At 44.3% G+C, this 18,159-nt stretch overlaps 1 protein-coding gene across 11 annotated transcripts in view; it reads right to left on the bottom strand.

The window, feature by feature from the left end:
- MEGF11 (multiple EGF like domains 11) overlaps nucleotides 1–18,159 on the bottom strand; it is a 739,878-nt gene that overhangs the window by 442,243 nt on the left and 279,476 nt on the right. The window lies entirely within an intron of this gene.

Raw genomic sequence — 18,159 nt, forward strand, 5'->3', positions numbered from 1 at the left:
CAATATATTGATGCTTATGTCAATGTGGCTGCAGTAAGCAACAAGAAGCTTGACTCTAAAACTAGGTCGAGTGGCCAGTGTGAAAATTGTATGTATTTTTTAATATAGATAATGATATGGAAACCTGAAAAAATAAAACATAAAAAGTTTAGACAAGATGTTTAACAATAAAACCTGACAATTGGTTATTTTCAGACAACACATTCACTTTAAGAATGGGATAGGATCCCAATTTGCGAGATCCATTGTTGCAAAGCCTTATCTAAATCTATCCAGCTCATATTAGGTTCAACAGGTATTTATTATAAAACTGTTGTAAATGCAATGCTTTGATATTTTGAGGTGTACTCCCATTTTATAATGTTGGCATATCTCTAAGACCTCTGGAACCGCTTACTATTCCCTGAACAAAGGGGTTAAAGTTGTTGCAGTGTTGTAACTTCAGCGTGAACTACAAGAAATGATGGCATATCGCTAATTTTGGGGAAACCCATTTAGGTCAACAGTCACCACAGGAAGACTTGCTTTATACGGTGACCAGAAAAATGTCCACACGAAAAAATGCCCACAGGAAAATTGCCCACACAGAAAATTGCCCACATGGAAAATTGCCCACGCAGAAAATTGTCCACATGGAAAATTGGCCACACGGAAAATTGCCCACATGGAAAATTACCCACATGGAAAATTGCCCACACGGAAATTTTCTCTTTTCTCTTCGAGAAAAAGGTACGTGGATTTACACGCCCCCTAGCTCTTATAACTACCTTTAATAATCAGTGGGCAGATATACGGAACCTTTTAGGCTGGAACTGGGATATTCTCATGACTGATAAACGAATTCCATCAGTGGTTTCTAACTCCCCCTGTATGGTAGCAAGAAGGGCAAAAAATCTTAGGGATGACCTCTGTCATAGTCACTACCAGCGCCCAGTGGTGAGGTTGAACCGAGGGACTCGAACTTTTGGTTCATATCCCTGTGGGGGATGTAACATCTGCCAATTTATGATCTCACAAGACAGTTTTTCTATTTCTACAGTCCCTTTCCGGATACAACCGAGGGAATTTTTCAACTGCAGAACCAGGAATCTGGTGTACGCGATTTTCTGTGATTGCCCAAAGGTGTATGTTGGGCAGACTACGCAGGAGTTGAGAAGGAGGATGCAACAACACCTTTCAAGTATCTCCACGGCAGCAAGGGATCGGGCAAAGAATAAGACTTTATCTTCTGTGGCTGCACATTTTTTGGACTAACATCAATGCAAAACCTCCAAGTTTAAAGTCATGGGCCTGGAGGGAATACATCTTAACATCAGGGGTGGAGACATCGTTAAGCGGCTTTTGTGTTGTGAAACAAAATGGATTTATGATTTAAAGAGTATGACGCCTAGGGGACTCAATGAAGAATTCCTTTTCACCGGTTTTTATAAACAACTATGAGAAATTCTTTTGATGCAAATTTTCCGTCCTTTGTATCGCAATATCAAATTTCTGATTGGGTTCCTTTATTTTATGTCGGATTGGGTCTATGTTTGTCTCATATCGGTATTATGGTATGGACACTTATAATCTCTCTCTGACTTGACCTGGTACCAGCTCGTATGCTTTAGATCTATTCAGTGTGTTGGAAATTATCTCTTCTGATTTGTTAAACACCCTTTACCATATAAAAAACGCATACATATCTGAAAGGATATGGATATGATAGGAGGGTGGTTATTAATCTGCATTATAAGTAAGGAATGTAGTCATTTTTGACTGGATAGGGTGTCCCTTTATTTATTTATCTAATTGGTTTTTGTGGTAAGAATACATACCAATATATCGGGCCTGTATTAGGGCTCGCTGTATTTCATCTTTTTTGGTTGATTAAACATCTCACCTTCAGACCACAAACTACTTTTTTTGTTTGGTTTGGTTTACTCTATTCTATTTTTCATCTTGCTCCTGCTCATAGGGGTAATATTTTTGTAGCCCAATTAGACTGGTATATGTGATCCTACTCTCCAAGAAGGGGTGACATTGGAGTTTCTTTATCAGCATCTGTACATACCATTCTGGTATATTCGCGTATACCTTCACAACTGTTCATACTTACCATCATATATGTTTCCTAACACTATGTCCAATATAAAAGTATCTGTGTCAAATATTGCGATATTGCCATCTCTATGCGTTATTGGGGCCTTCTTTGTATCACTATGCTAGTGTGGATACTTGGTATTTTCATACAATTTATCCTGTTAGTTTTCAGGATCACTTGTTCTCATTATATGCAGGGGGCTGGAGTAGGGTATCAGCGCGTGTGTAATGCATGCATTCCGCAGCCAGTTTTTGTGCCTCAGAGTGTTTTTAACATCTATTCTTCGATATGGGAATCGGGCATGCGCACGCAGTGCTTATATGGCCATCTTGGCACCTCTAATAGTTGTTCATGACTATTATTTTATATGTTTTCTACCACTATGTCTAATATAAGGGAACTCTTGTAAATAATGCGTTATCCTCATCTGTATAAGGGCTTTATTGTTTTTTTATATTAGTATCGATACCGTGTATTTCTATTTTTGTTATAACACTGCTCACCCTGTTAGTTTTCAGGATGACTGGTTTCCTTATCATGCATTGGGGACTGGAGTGGTATATTAGCGCGTGCGCAATGAGCGCATCGCGCGGCCACTCTTGTGCTCCGAAGTGCTCGTACCATCCACTCTTTAATACTGGAGACTTCTGGCAGCGCCTCTATGTGGCGCTACCTCTGGCGCTGGGTATTGTATCTGCGCGTGCGTAATGTGTACACTTGGCGGCCATCTTGGTGCTCCGTAGTACTCTCATCACCCATTCTCTAACATGGACTTTGGGCATGCGCATTCAGTATTCACACGGCCATCTTGCGACTCTCGGAAGTTCGTATGTGCGGCGCCACTTCCGGCGCTGGGAACGCCGATATGCCATGCTCAGCTCGTAACATTTTTCCGCTGTATCACAGCTGATGGGCGTTTTTCCATTAGGGTAAGCTTCTTTATGTATATATATAGTAGTCGGCCGCATACTAAGGCACCTGCCCCTGACGAAGCCACTTAGGTGGCGACACGCGTTGGGCCTTAGCCCCCTGGACCTCTGTATGGATGGGTACTATGGTCATGTTCTATCAGCGTTATTATTCTATATGTGCACAGAGATGGTAATATTTTTCCACCTTAGTAGGTGTTAGTGTGTTGTCCTTTATGCTGCATCTACAATCATATGCTGGTTTCCCCTAGGATTGCATGCCCGGTTTTGAGGGCCACTCTAACATCCAGACATGGTCTGTGTATAGGTGGGATATATGCAATAGCATTTTATATGTATTCCAGTATTGGGGGCTCTATTCAGGATAGCTCACTAGCTGTACTCTAGGTTTATGTGTATATACCTTTGTGTATTTTTTATGCTCTGTTATACATAAATACTTGGCACTAGTCCAGTGTAATAACGGGACCATTTTTATGTATAATAACATCTAAATGCTGCGAGCTGGACCAGGCATATATATAAATATTTCAATCTGTATTCAGGACAATTGTACCCATGAATTAAACATTTTTTGTATCTTTATCATATTACATGTCCAGGGGGAGGTTCCTTATTGGAATCTATGATGTTACACTTGTGTGTGTTTTTAAATGTTCTTAAATTGTAGTGTCGTTTGTGTGTTTTTTGGCCGACATAATAAAACTTTTGTAGTTATTTCTATATATTTTGGTTTATTATTTGGTGGTCCCCTATATATAGCATGACATCTTTTTCTTGGTGGTTACGGATCTTACTATTGGTCATGCTGTGGGTTGAACCCCTGTTTTTTCGTTATTTTGTCTGATGGTGCCCTCCATCTTTCTGTTATACCACACGGAAAATTGCCCACACAGAAAATTGCCCACACGGAAAATTGTCCACACGGAAAAATGCCCACACAAAAAATTGCCCACAGGGAAAATTACCCACATGGAAAATTACCCACATGGAAAATTGTCCACACGGAAAATTGTCCACATGGAAAATTGCCCACACGGAAAATTATCCACATGGAAAATTGCCCACACGGAAAATTGCCCACATGAAAAATTGCCCACACGGAAAATTGCCCACATGGAAAACTGCCCACATGGAAAATTGCCCACACGGAAAATTGCCCACAAGGAAAATTGCCCACAAGGAAAATTGCCCACATGAAAAATTGCCCACACAGAAAATTACCCACATGGAAAATTGCTAACAAGGAAAATTGCCCACATGGAAAATTGCCAATTGCAGCATCACAAAGTTTCAGATCTATGATATTTGAGGTGCAACGTGAGTATGTTCACATGATGTGTGAAATATACCCACAGAAAATTGTCCACAGACATGAATACCAACAGGAAAACATTAGGGAGTTATAGGTGAGATGTTCTGCATTACAGAGAACAGCAGAGATCTATAGGTGGTTAAATCGTCTGCAGGACAGGGGGATAGTATGCAGGTAAATGTGAAATGCTCCGCAGGGCAGGAGAATAATATAGAATTATAGGTGAGATGCTCTGCAGGACAGAAAATAGTATAGCATTATAGGTTAAATGCTCTGCAGGACAGGAGGATAGTATACAAAGGATTCGCCACAGTGTGGTAGTCCACTTGTGAGAAGGAGAGAGCTGGAGGGAGAGTGGACACCCCAGAGTCAAGGGTTTAGATTGAGAAAGGAAGAAGGCGGTGTAGCTTGCTTCATGGGTGGGTTACTCTGCTGAGTAGCAGAAATTGCTACTAGGCCCAAAAGGATTTCCTGGGCCAGATGCCATTAAAAAATAGTACTTAGGTAAGCAGGCGGTGTAGCTTGCTTCATGGGTGGGGTACTCTGCTGAGTAACACAAAATGCTACTAGGTACAAAACGATTTCCTGGGGTAGATGCAGTTAAAAATTAGTAATTAGATCAACAGGCGGTGTAGCTTGCTTAATGGGTGGGGTACGCTGCTGAGTAGCACCAAATTCTACTAGGCCCAAAAGGATTTCCTGGGCTAGATGCAGTTAAAAAATAGTACTTAGGTAAACAGGCGGTGTAGCTTGCTTCATGGGTGGGGTAATCTGCTGAGTAGCAGAAATTGCTACTAGGCCCAAAAAGATTTCCTGGGCCAGATGCCGTTAAAAAATAATACTTAGGTTAACAGGTGTTGTAGCTTGCTTCATGGGTGGGGTATGCTGCTGAGTAGCACAAAATTCTACTAGGCACAAAAGGATTTCCTGGGCTAGATGCAGTTAAATAATAGTACTTAGGTAAACAGGCGGTGTAGCTTGCTTCATGGGTGGGGTACTCTGCTGAGTATCAGAAATTGCAACTAGACCCAACAGGATTTCCCTGTGCTAGATGCCGTTAACAAATAGTGCTTAGGTAAACAGGCGGTGTAGCTTGCTTTATGAGTGGGGTACTCTGCTGAGTAGCACAAAATTCTACTAGGCCCAAAAGGATTTCCTGGGCTAGATGCAGTTAAAAAATAGTACTTTAGTAAACAGGCGGTGTAGCTTGCTTCATGGGTGGGGTACTCTGCTGAGTAGCCGAAATTGCTACTAGGCCCGAAAGGATTTCCTGGGCTAGATGCCGTTAAAAAATAGTAATTAGATCAACAGGCGGTGTAGCTTGCTTCATGGGTGGGGTACTCTGCTGAGTAGCACAATATGCCTCTAGGCACAAAATGATTTCCTGAGCTAGATGCAGTTAAAAAATAGTACTTAGGTAAACAGGCGGTGGGTGGTGGATTACTCTGCTGACTAGCAGACACTGAAGCTTTGGAGCAGACCTCTGAATCCCAGGCCATAGTATGAGTAAACAACTCTGCAGACGACCCTACCCACCTGGAATTGACGATGGCAACGTCAAGTAAAACACAGCAAGGGGACTCAATAAAGAGTCTCCATTTTTTCCAAAAATTCGGCCACAGACACCACTTAAGTGGCATAAATTTCGCCAGAGTTTTTTAAAACGGTTGGTGAGGTGATTTTCAAAAATCATCAAGCTTTTAGTCTCCCCAGGATGACACAGGGGTAGAAAAGTCCTTGCAGATCCAGGATTTGTTCATCTTGATGAACGTTAGTCTGTCTACATTGTCAGTGGACAGCCGCGTGCACTTATCTGTCAGCACACCACCAGCAGCGCTGAACACATATTCAGAGAGAACGCTGGCTGCAGGGCACGACAAGATCTCCAAGGCATGAGTGGCGAGTTCAGGCCATTTTTCAAGATTGGAAGCCCAAAATGAGGAAGGGTCCAGTTCCACAGTCATGGCATCAATGTTAACTTGGAGATACTCTTGTAGCATCCTCTCTAGACGTTGGCTGTGCGTCAGACTTCTTGTCTCCTGTGGCCTTGCAAAGGATAGTCTAAAAAAATCTTGAAAAGATTGGAAAAAATTGCTGTAACCACCAGATATGATGTTACTGTTACGGTTTGAGTGATGACTCGATAGTCCCACGGTTGGCAAGTTAGAACTTAGAGATTCACTACGTGCACCACTGGTGCTTTGTGGAAAAGCAGATGTTAGATTCTGTAACAGTCTCTGCTGATACTCCTGCATGCGTGAATCCCTTTCTATGGCAGGAATTATTTCGCCAAACTTATTTTGTACCGGGAATCTAAGAGTGTGGCAACCCAGTAGTCAGCATTACTTCGGATTTTGACAATCCGAGGGTCATGTTGCAGGTAGTGCAGCAGGAAGGCACTCATGTGTCTTGCGCATCCAGGAGGACCAAGTCCTTGTTGTCTTGGTGGCGGCGAGGTGAGAATCATGCTTCCTTCCTCTGCCCTCTTCCCCCAACCTCGCACAACAGAAATTTGATCAAGGTCTCCCTCATCTGATGAGTGTTCCATGCCCAGCACCAGTTCATCCTCCACTTCTTCCTCACCTCCTGCACTTCCTGCTTCCTCAACATTTTGGCTGCTACCATGCGCCCTCGGTAATCCCTCTCCCCCAGCCTCCAATGCCAGCTGCCTTGGTGCTGCCGACCGTCTGGACCTTGCAGATATTATCCCTTCCACATACGACACCTCCTGTTCCTCCTTCTCCTCTTGTTCCACCACCTGACTCCGAATACTGTTTAAGGTGTGCTCCAGCATGTAAATCATCAGAATAGTCATGCTGATAATGGCATCGTCAGCAGTAAACATCTTTGTCGCTATTTCAAAACTGTGCAGAAGGGTCCCTGATCTGAGACCACTCCTGCAGCGTGATTTGCCCCACCTCTGGATCTCGTTGGCCCAGGCTATATGTATACGTATTGTGCCAGGGCTCGTCGGTGCTGCCACAGTCGCTGCAACATGTGCAGAGTTGAATTCCACCGTGTGGGCACATCGCATTTCAGCCGGTGAACTGGCAGGCCCAACGACTTCTGTAGAGATGTAAGTCGTTGAGCTGCGGGATGCAAACGGCGGAACTGAGCACACAGTGAACGTGCCCTCTGCAGATGCCCATCTAGTCCGGGATAGTGGGATAAAAATTGCTGGACAACAAGGTTCAAAATATGAGCCATACAAGGCACGTGTGTGACATTGCCCCGGTGAAGGGCCGCATCCAGGTTTGCAGCATTGTCACACTCGGCCTTCCCTGGCTGCGGGTTGAGTGGAGACAACCATTGATGGAACTCGGTCTCCAGAGCTGACTACAACTCCTCAGCTGTGTGACTCACATTTCCCAGACATTTCAATGTAAACACCACCTGATACCGTTGAGCCATGGTGACAGCAATGTAAGGAGGTGTGCAGGATTCCTTCTGCGCAGTTAGAACACTGGGGGCTTTACCAAACAGGCTTTGGGTGCAGGTGGAGGACCAAGAGGAGGTTGAGGAGGCAGAAGCAGTGGAGGAACTTCTAGATACAGAGGATCGACGAGCAACTCGTGGGGACAGCAAGACTTGGACAGCAGCCACTTCTCCTGATGTCACCATTGTTACCCAGAGCCCAGTCTCCGACATGTAACGCCCCTGTCCATGTCTACTTGTCCAAATGTCTGTGGTGAAATGCACCCTGTCAAACACAGTTTCTCAACGAAGCGGTGATGTTGTGTGCGACATGCTGGTATAGTGCAGGCACAGCTTTCTTTGAGAAGTAGTGGTGACTGGGCATCTGGTACTGGGGCACTGCGACGGACATAAGGTCTCAAAAATCCTCGGTGTCCACCAGGCAGAAAGGCAGCATTTCTGTAGCCAACAGTTGCAGATGGTGAAATTCAACCTCTTAGCTTTGTCATGGCTAGGAGGAAATAGTCTTTTACTTGTCCACATCTGAAGTACTGAGGGCTGGCTGCCGTGCTTAGCCGGAGTTGAGTAGGGTGTCCCCAGCAAACTGCTGGTCTGTGAGAAAAGTGCAGGTGGAGATGGTATGTTGCCTTGATCAAAAAATGGTGTCGATGTCGGAGAACGCTCAACACCAGCAGGTGTTTCCACTTGCAAATGTCCTGACGACCTACCAATCACACTGCCTGTTGCGGGTAAAAAGGTGGAATGTCTGCGTCCAAAACCATGTGCGACTGCTGTCCCCACAGTCACAGAGGATGAAGAAGATGCGGATGCACTTGATGGGGCAGATGGTGGTTGACCTGGCCCACTAGTCCGCATTGTAGCACAGTGAGCTTCCCACTGCAACTTATGCCTCATATCCATGTGATGGTTCATGCATGAAGTACTCAAACTAGTCATTTTTTGGCCTCTATTGAGATTTTGATGACAAATCTTACAGACAACATGAGTTGGATCATCCTTTTTGATGTCAAAAAATGCCCAGGCTATGCCAGGCATAGAGACCGTGCGACCTGAAGAGCCACCACAAGTTCTGCTCAGAGGCACAGTTGGGGTTGAGGATGCAGTTGTTGACGTGCTTCCAGTACTCCGTCTCTGTCCAGGAAGGCGCAACCTAACCTCTTCGTCAGACTCATCACTAGCATCCTCCTCCACCACCTCTGCTGACCTCATGGACTGGCAGACTATGGGTTTACAGTAAGTGGGGTCTCCAACCTCGTCATCATCATCCTGTGTGTTCTCACACCCGTCATCCTCAGAGCCAACCTCTTCCTGCCCTGACCGAAAAGTCAAGTTTTCGTTCCAATCAGGTATCTCAGTCTCATCATCATCTTCCTCATTGTCTCCACCAACAGAAGTTAGAGTTTGGAAACGAGGGTCTACATTATGCTCAGCACCTTCTTCATCTGGGCCTGGATCCGACTCACAAAGATTCTAGTCATCAGTGAAGAAGATCATTTCCTCATCTGGATTCACAGAAGCTCTGGAGCAGGCCTCTGATTTTCCCAGGCTATAGTATGAGTAAACAGCTCTGTAGACTGAGCCATCTGTGTTACCCCATACTCAGACAGGCGGCTGGAGACTTGGGAGCTGTGAGGAAGCAAGTGCGATTGGAGTGACAACTCTGAGGACTGGAGTAGTTGTGATGTTGAAGTTGACATGGAGGAGAGCCCACTTGAACGAGCAGTTGATATCCGTTCAATCACCTGCTGTTTTTGTGCCTCATCTGGAATTTTTGGCGATGCTCGTAGTAATGGTCGTCAGAAAGGGATCATATCAGATTGTCCACAAAAAGATGTAGACATCTTACTTTGGCTGGAAGATGGTCTTCTTCTGCAGATGTTACTGTTGCTTTACCACTTACCCCACAGACACACCTTTTTTTCCCTTTCCAATACACCTATTCCCCTTTCCACCAGCAGCAGGCCTTTTGCTACTCATTTTGGTGCTTAACTAATTGGCAACTCTGAATCTGTTGTTGTTGTCACAACAACCGATGGATGAAAACCGAGCAGAACTGAGTGGCCAAACTGTGGTACTAGGCCCAAAAGGATTTACTGGGTTAGATGCAGTAAAAATTTAGATACATAGGTTGTGTAGCTAGCTTCACAGGCGGGCTACTCCGCTGACGTGAAGACACTGCTACTAAGCCCAAAAAGATTTACTGGGTTAGATGAAGTCAAAATTTACATACACGGGTGGTGTAGTTTGTTTCACAGGCAGGCTACTAAGCTGACGTGCAGGCACTGCTCCTAGGCCCAAAACTATTTACTGGGTTAGATGCAGTGAAAATTTAGATACACAGGCATGCAGACACTGCTCCTAAGCCCATAACAATTTACTGGGTTAGATGCAGTAAAAATGTAGATACACAGGCGGTGTAGTTAGCTTCACAGGCGGGCTACTCTGCTGACGTGCAGACACTGCTCCTAGGCCCAAAACAATTTACTGGGTTAGATGCAGTAAAAATTTAGATACACAGGTGGTGTAGTTAGCTTCACAGGCGGGCTACTAAGCTGACGTGCAGGCACTGCTCCTAGGCCCAAAACTATTTACTGGGTTAGATGCAGTAAAAATTTAGATACACAGGCGGTGTAATTAGCTTCACTGGTGGGCTTTTTCGCTGATGTGCAGACACTACTCCTAGGCCTAAAACAATTTACTGGGTTAGATGCAGTAGAAATTTAGATACTCAGGCGGTGTAGTTAGTTTCACCGGCGGGCTACTCCGCTGACGTGCAGACACTGCTCCTAGGCCCAAAACAATTTACTGGTTTAGATGCAGTAAAAATTAGGTACACAGGCGGTGTAGTTAGCTTCACAGGTGGGCTACTAAGCTGACGTGCAGACACTGCTCCTCGGCCCAAAACTATTTACTGGGTTAGATGCAGTAAAAATTTAGATACACAGGCGGTGTAGTTAGCTTCACAGGCAGGCTACTAAGCTGACGTGCAGACACTGCTCCTCGGCCCAAAACTATTTACTGGGTTAGATGCAGTAAAAATTTAGATACGCAGGCGGTGTAGTTAGCTTCACAGGCAGGCTACTCCGTTGACGTGCTGACAGTACTCCTAGGCCCAAAACTATTTACTGGGTTAGATGCAGTATAAATTTAGATACACAGGCGTGCAGACACTGCTCCTAGGCCCAAAACAATTTACTGGGTTAGATGCAGTAAAAATTTAGATACACAGGCGGTGTAGTTAGCTTCACAGGCGGGCTACTCCGCTGACGTGCAGACACTGCTAATAGGCCCAAAACTATTTACTGGTTTAGATGCAGTAAAAATTTAGATACACAGGCGGAGTAGTTAGCTTCACAGGCGGGCTACTCCGCTGACGTGCAGACGCTGCTAATAGGCCCAAAACTATTTACTGGTTTAGATGCAGTAAAAATTTAGATACACAGGCGTGCAGACAATGCTACTAAGCCCCAAAAGATTTACTGGGTTAGATGCAGTAAAATTTTACATACACAGGTGGTGCAGTTAGCTTCACAGGCGGGCTACTCCGCTGACGTGCAGACACTGCTTCTAGGCCCAAAACCATTTACTGGGTTAGATGCAGTAAAAATTTAGATACACAAGCGGTGTAGTTAGCTTCACAGGCGGGCTACTCCGTTGACTATCAGACAATGCTACTAGCCCAAAAGGATTTGCTGAGCTAGATTACACCAAATGCTGTGACAAACACTTGCACAGCACTGGCACAGACCTGCCTGGCAAAAAGTGCTAGGAACTGCTGTAACCTACCCTGAGAAGGGCTGATATTACAACTAGTCCTGACTCCTCCCGACTCCCTAAACCTATCTCTCTGAAAATTCGCTGCCAAAAAAGACTCTGACTGTAGCGCCCACAGCAGCAGCGGTGCCATCTAACACTAAGCTGCAGCAGTGAGGAAATGGTGGCGACGGGGAAAATGGGTGGTTCTTATAGGGCAAGGATGTGTGACATACATAGCCAATGACACATGCCCTTGCTTGTGTGCATCACATGCACATTGCTGTGTGTGTGCACTGCTGATAGGCTGAGAGACTGCACCGCCCCACTGTAAGTGCGGGAAAGAAAAAAAATGGAGATCGGCGTTATTTCAGCACAGATCTATCCCCCGCCTCCCCCGCCCACTATACACTGAAACAGTGTAATGATAAACAGTTTTAATGTGCAAATCAAGTTAGGCTTTTGGTGAACGAACAGTTATCGAACAGAAACTCGAACAGCCGAATTTTAAGCAAATTGTTCGAGTTCGACGAACGACTCGAACACCGCCCAAAACAGCTCGAATTTGAAATTGGCGAACAGTTCAACTCGAACACCGCTCATCTCTAGTAGATGCGGAAAGTACATTTTTCACTTACTCTAAAAAATATAGTTTTTACGGTAGTGTATCCAGAGACATAACTTTATAAGAAATTCTGAACGAATAAGTAGAATAAACGATAAAGTATTAAAAAGATGTACAGAGATGTTAAGGAACTGGAGAAAGAAAGGGAAAAGAATCAATAAATAGGAATAGGTTATGGCTAAAATATTCTGTAGGATTCCCAGGCTGAATTAGTCATGTAGTCTTCTAGAAGATATTTCCACAATTCTTTCTGTTAAAGTGCACTTACTATACACTAAGTGCTTCCAACACATCAAAGAAAATCTAGCTTCAACCAATATGTCAGAGCCATCACCAGTCATATATATATCCTGTTATCATCATACTGTATATTATGTAAGAGGATGATGAACAACGCACAGAGGAGCAGGCATCGGCCCCAATGTAGTGTAGTACATAACGATTACGTAATGTGTTCCAGCCATCAGGAAGATGCTGCAGAGAAACATCTCTTCCTTGATGGTGGTGACACACTTCAGCTGAAAATGTTAGTTCTACACTGTATTCACAATTAATGTGCAATTTGTGTTTTTGATTCTTAATTTCATTTTTGAACAACTACATTGCTGTTGGTCAATAAAAATGGTTAATAAACCTAAAACCTGAATATTTACGAATGTATAACTGATATTTTGTCTTTCTTAAGAGAATTTCTCTTTCTCGAGTGAGCTGGGTGAAAGATGAATTCTGTTTTGTCCATAATAAATTTTAGAAGGACAGAGTAGTGTCGCTTGGTTTTGGCAGTTAGTAGGTCATTCGTGATTTTAGTCAGGGCAGTTTCAGTGGAGTGAGGTGGTCGGAAGTCAGATTGTTAGTGGTCGAAGAGGGAGCAGGAAGACAGATGGGAGGACTGTTCAAGATGGACGTGTTGTTCCAGTAGTTTTGAGTCATAGGGTAGGGCAGGAGTGATATGGGGCGATAGGTAGATACAGAGGATGGGTCAAGAGAGGGCTTATCGAGGATGGGTGTGATTGAGGCATGTTTGAAGCATGAGGGGAAAACACCAGTTGTTAGTGATAGGTTGAAGAGATGTATTAGGGTTGGGATGAAGACTGTCACGAGGTTTGGGATGAGGTGGGATCAGGTCAAGTGCACAGGTGGTGAGAAGTGATCTTGTGAGTAGAGTGGAAAGTTGATCTTCTGCAATGGTGGAGAAGTTGGTTTTGGAGGAGGAGGGTTGAGTAGTTAGGAGGAAGGGGTTGTAGGCCAAAGCTTTCAATCTTCTGTTTGAAGAAAGAGGCAAAGTCTTGACACTACCCAGCTCCAAACAACTAGATGCAACTGCAAATGCCGAATCATCTTGGGACTGACATCCTTGATAAGGGCCAGAGAGCCAAAAGGTTGGAAGTTTTGTTTTGTCCATTTCATATGTCAGCTATGAATAAAGATTCCTTAAATCAGATGAAAATTTTACAGAAGTATCATTTTGAGTGCCGAAGGTGTCAACTTTAGCAGCCTGTTCAGATGTTAGCAACATTTAGGTGGCAAAAATAACAATTTTCATTACTGTAGTATCACTTTGTAATAATTTTTGAAAAATACCTGAAGGGTTAATAAGCTACCTTACAGAAGTTTTGAATATGTCAAGGGGGGCTGTTAATAAAATGATATAACTTTTGGGGTTTTTCCAATTTATAGGCCCCCCAAAGGATATGACTATCCGGATTAAAGGAATAATTATTTGAAAATTGTTAATTTTTGAATTTTTAGTTGAATGTCTTTTATAAATAAATGCAAAACAGATCGACCTAACTTTACCATTAACATATTGCACAGTTTTTTGTGAGAAAATCACCGGGATATGTAGAAGCGTTCCACAGTTATTTTGCCACGTATATACATGTCAAATTTGAAAAATTTGTCCAGGCTACTAAGGGGTTAATGAATCAGCACCATACTACAGTTTTTGTTTATCCACGTGCTACCTGAGCATCAATCCACCTCATTTTTGCTGTCAAATATGTTATGATCCGGTGACCTTGGAGCAGCATGAAAACTTTCACTGGAGTAGGTGGTAACTATACTGACCGCAAATTCTGATCTTAACACCGCAACTAGAAGTAGCCGTGGGGTGTACCTAACAAGCCCTAGACACCTCATCACAGCCGGAGGACTAAATACCCCTAAAGATGGAAATAGGAATTCTACCTTGCCTCAGAGCAGAACCCCAAAGGATAGGCAGCCCCCCACAAATATTGGCTGTGAGAAGGAGACGAAAGACACACACAGTCAGAAAACAGGGTTTAGCACAAGAGGCCACTCTAGCTAAAATAGGAAAGGATAGGACAGAGTTCTGTGCGGTCAGTATTAAAACCCTTCCAAAAATATCCACAGCAGATTATACAAAAAATTCCTCCATCTAACTAAAGACGTGGAACATATATCTGCAACTCCAGAGACTCCTACACACAGAGCAGGAATACAATAAAAAAAAAGCACACAGCTTGTGTGCCATAGAAAAAGAAACAGACACTTATCTTTGCTGAATTGGCAGCTAAGCAGGAGAAGCCAGACAGAGGTCAAACACTTCCCAAGAAACATTGACAACTGGCAAGGAATAATGAGTCCTGCAAACCTAAATACCCCAGTCAGAATTGCAATCAGCAGATACACCTGTCCAAGACTGCAGCCCAGGGACAACTGTATTACCACCTACAACCACCGGAGGGAGCCCAAAAGCAGAATTCACAACAGTACCCCTCCCCTTGAGGAGGGGTCACCGAACCCTCACCAGAGCCCCCAGGCCGATCAGGATGAACCAGATGAAAGGCACGAACCAAATCAGCGGCATGGACATCAGAGGCAAAAACCCAAGAATTATCCTCCTGGCCATAACCCTTCCATTTGACAAGGTACTGAAGCTTCCGCCTCGAAAAACGGGAATCCAAAATTCTCTCAACAACATATTCCAACTCCCCATCAACCAACACAGGGGCTGGAGGATCAACAGAGGGAACAACGGGCTCCACATATTTCCGCAATAAAGATCTATGGAAAACATTATGGATCGCAAAACAGGACGGAAGTGCCAGTTGAAAAGACACCGGATTAATAATCTCAGAATCCTATAAGGACCAATAAACCGAGGCTTAAACTTAGGAGAAGAAACCTTCATAGGAACATGACGGGAAGACAACCAGACCAGATTCCCAACCCGAAGCCGGGAACCAACACACCGACGACGGTTAGCAAAACGTTGAGCCTCCTCCTGAGACAACACCAAATTGTCCACCACATGAGCCCAAATCTGCTGCAACCTGTCAACCACAGAATCCACACCAGGACAGTCAGAATGCTCAACCTGCCCAGAAGAAAAATGAGGATGAAAACCAAAATTACAAAAGAAAGGCGAAACCAAAATAGCCGAACTAGCCCGATTATTAAGGGTAAACTCGGCCAATGGCAAGAAAGCCACCCAATCATCCTGATCAGCAGACACAAAGCATCTCAAATAAGTCTCCAAAGTCTGATTAGTTCGCTCGGTCTGACCATTTGTCTGAGGATGAAACGCAGAAGAAAAAGACAAATCAATGCCCAGCCTAGCACAAAAGGCCCGCCAAAACCTAGAAACAAACTGGGAACCTCTGTTGGAAACAATATTCTCCGGAATACCATGCAAACGGACCACATGCTGAAAAAACAACGGAACCAAATCCGAAGAGGAAGGCAATTTAGGCAAAGGCACCAAATGAACCATCTTAGAGAACCGATCACAAACAACCCACATAACCAACATCCTCTGGGAAACCGGAAGATCAGAAATAAAATCCATAGAAATATGCGTCCAGGGCCTCTCAGGGACCGGCAATGGCAAAAGCAACCCACTAGCACGGGAACAACAAGGCTTGGCCCGCGCACAAGTCCCACAGGAGTGCACAAAAGAACGCACATCACGTGACAAAGAAGGCCACCAAAAGGACCTACCAACCAAGTCTCTGGTACCAAAAATGCCAGGATGACCAGCCAACACGGAACAGCGAACCTCAGAAATCACTCTACTAGTCCATCTGTCAGGAACAAACAGTTTCCCCACAGGACAGCGGTCAGGTTTGTCAGCCTGAAATTCCTGAAGAACCCGTCGTAAATCAGGAGAAATGGCAGAAAGGACCACCCCTTCTTTCAGAATACCGACCGGTTCTAAGACCTCAGGAGAATCAGGCAAAAAACTCCTAGAGAGGGCATCAGCCTTAATGTTCTTAGAACCCGGAAGGTACGAGACCACGAAATCAAAACGGGAAAAAAACAAGGACCATCAAGCCTGTCGAGGTTTCAGCCGTTTGGCAGACTCGAGGTAAATCAAATAATTATGATCGGTCAAGACCACAATACGGCGCTTAGCTCCCTCAAGCCAATGTCGCCACTCCTCAAACGCCCACTTCATAGCCAACAACTCCCGATTGCCGACATCATAATTGCGTTCAGCAGGCGAAAACTTACGGGAAAAGAAGGCACACGGTTTCATTAAGGAACCAACAGGATCCCTCTGAGACAAAACGGCCCCTGCCCCAATCTCAGAAGCGTCAACCTCAACCTGAAACGGAAGAGAAACATCCACTTGGCGCAACACCAGAGCAGAAGTAAATCGACGTTTAAGCTCCTGAAAGGCAGAGACATCCGCAGAGGACCAATTCGCCACATCAGCGCCTTTCTTCGTCAAATCGGTCAAGGGTTTAACCACGCTGGAAAAATTAGCAATGAAACGGCGATAAAAATTTGCAAAACCCAAAAATTTCTGAAGGCTCTTCACGGATGTGGGCTGAATCCAATCATGAATGGCCTGAAACCTTAACCGGATCCATCTCTATAGACGAGGGAGAAAAAATAAAGCCCAAAAAAGAAACCTTCTGCACCCCAAAGAGACACTTAGACCCTTTCACAAACAGGGCATTGTCACGAAGGATCTGAAATACCATCCTGACCTGTTCCACGTGAGACTCCCAATCATCGGAAAAAATCTAAATATCGTCCAAATATACAATCAAGAACTTATCAATATAAGTCCGGAAAATATCATGCATGAAGGACTGAAAAACAGATGGAGCATTAGTGAGCCCGAATGGCATCACAAGGTATTCAAAATGGCCTTCGGGCATGTTAAACGCAGTTTTCCATTCATCACCCTGCTTAATACGAACAAGATTATATGCCCCCCGAAGGTCAATCTTCATAAACCAACTAGCTCCCTTAATCCTAGAAAACAAATCGGTAAGCAAAGGTAAAGGGTATTGAAACTTGACCGTGATTTTATTCGAGGCGATAATCAATACAGGGTCTCAAGGACGCATCTTTTTTAGCAACAAAAAAGAACCCCGCTCCCAATGGTGAAGAAGATGGCCGAATATGCCCTTTCTCCAAAGACTCCTTAATATAGCTCCGCATGACGGTATGTTCAGGCACAGACAGGTTGAAAAGTCGACCCTTAGGAAACTTACAGCCTGGAATCAAGTCAATAGCACAATCGCAGTCCTTGTGCGGTGGAAGGAGAGGAAAGACACACACAGTCAGAAAACAGGGTTTAGCACAAGAGGCCACTCTAGCTAAAATAGGAAAGGATAGGACAGAGTTCTGTGTGGTCAGTATTAAAACCCTTCCAAAAATATCCACAGCAGATTATACAAAAAATTCCTCCATCTAACTAAAGACGTGGAACTGCAACTCCAGAGACTCCTACACGCAGAGCAGGAATACAATCAAAAAAACAAGCACACAGCTTGTGTGCCATAGAAAAAGAAACAGACACTTATCTTTGCTGAATTGGCAGCTAAGCAGGAGAAGCCAGACAGAGGTCCAACACTTCCCAAGAAACATTGACAACTGGAAAGGACTAATGAGTCCTGCAAACCTAAATACCCCAGTCATAATTGCAATCAGCAGATACACCTGTCCAAGACTGCAGCCCAGGGACAACTGCATTACCACCTACAACCACCGGAGGGAGCCCAAAAGCAGAATTCACAACACAAATATATGAAATACCTCA

The sequence above is a fragment of the Ranitomeya imitator genome, chromosome 4 (genome assembly GCF_032444005.1).
Source record: "Ranitomeya imitator isolate aRanImi1 chromosome 4, aRanImi1.pri, whole genome shotgun sequence".
Classification (NCBI taxonomy): Eukaryota; Metazoa; Chordata; class Amphibia; order Anura; family Dendrobatidae; genus Ranitomeya; species Ranitomeya imitator.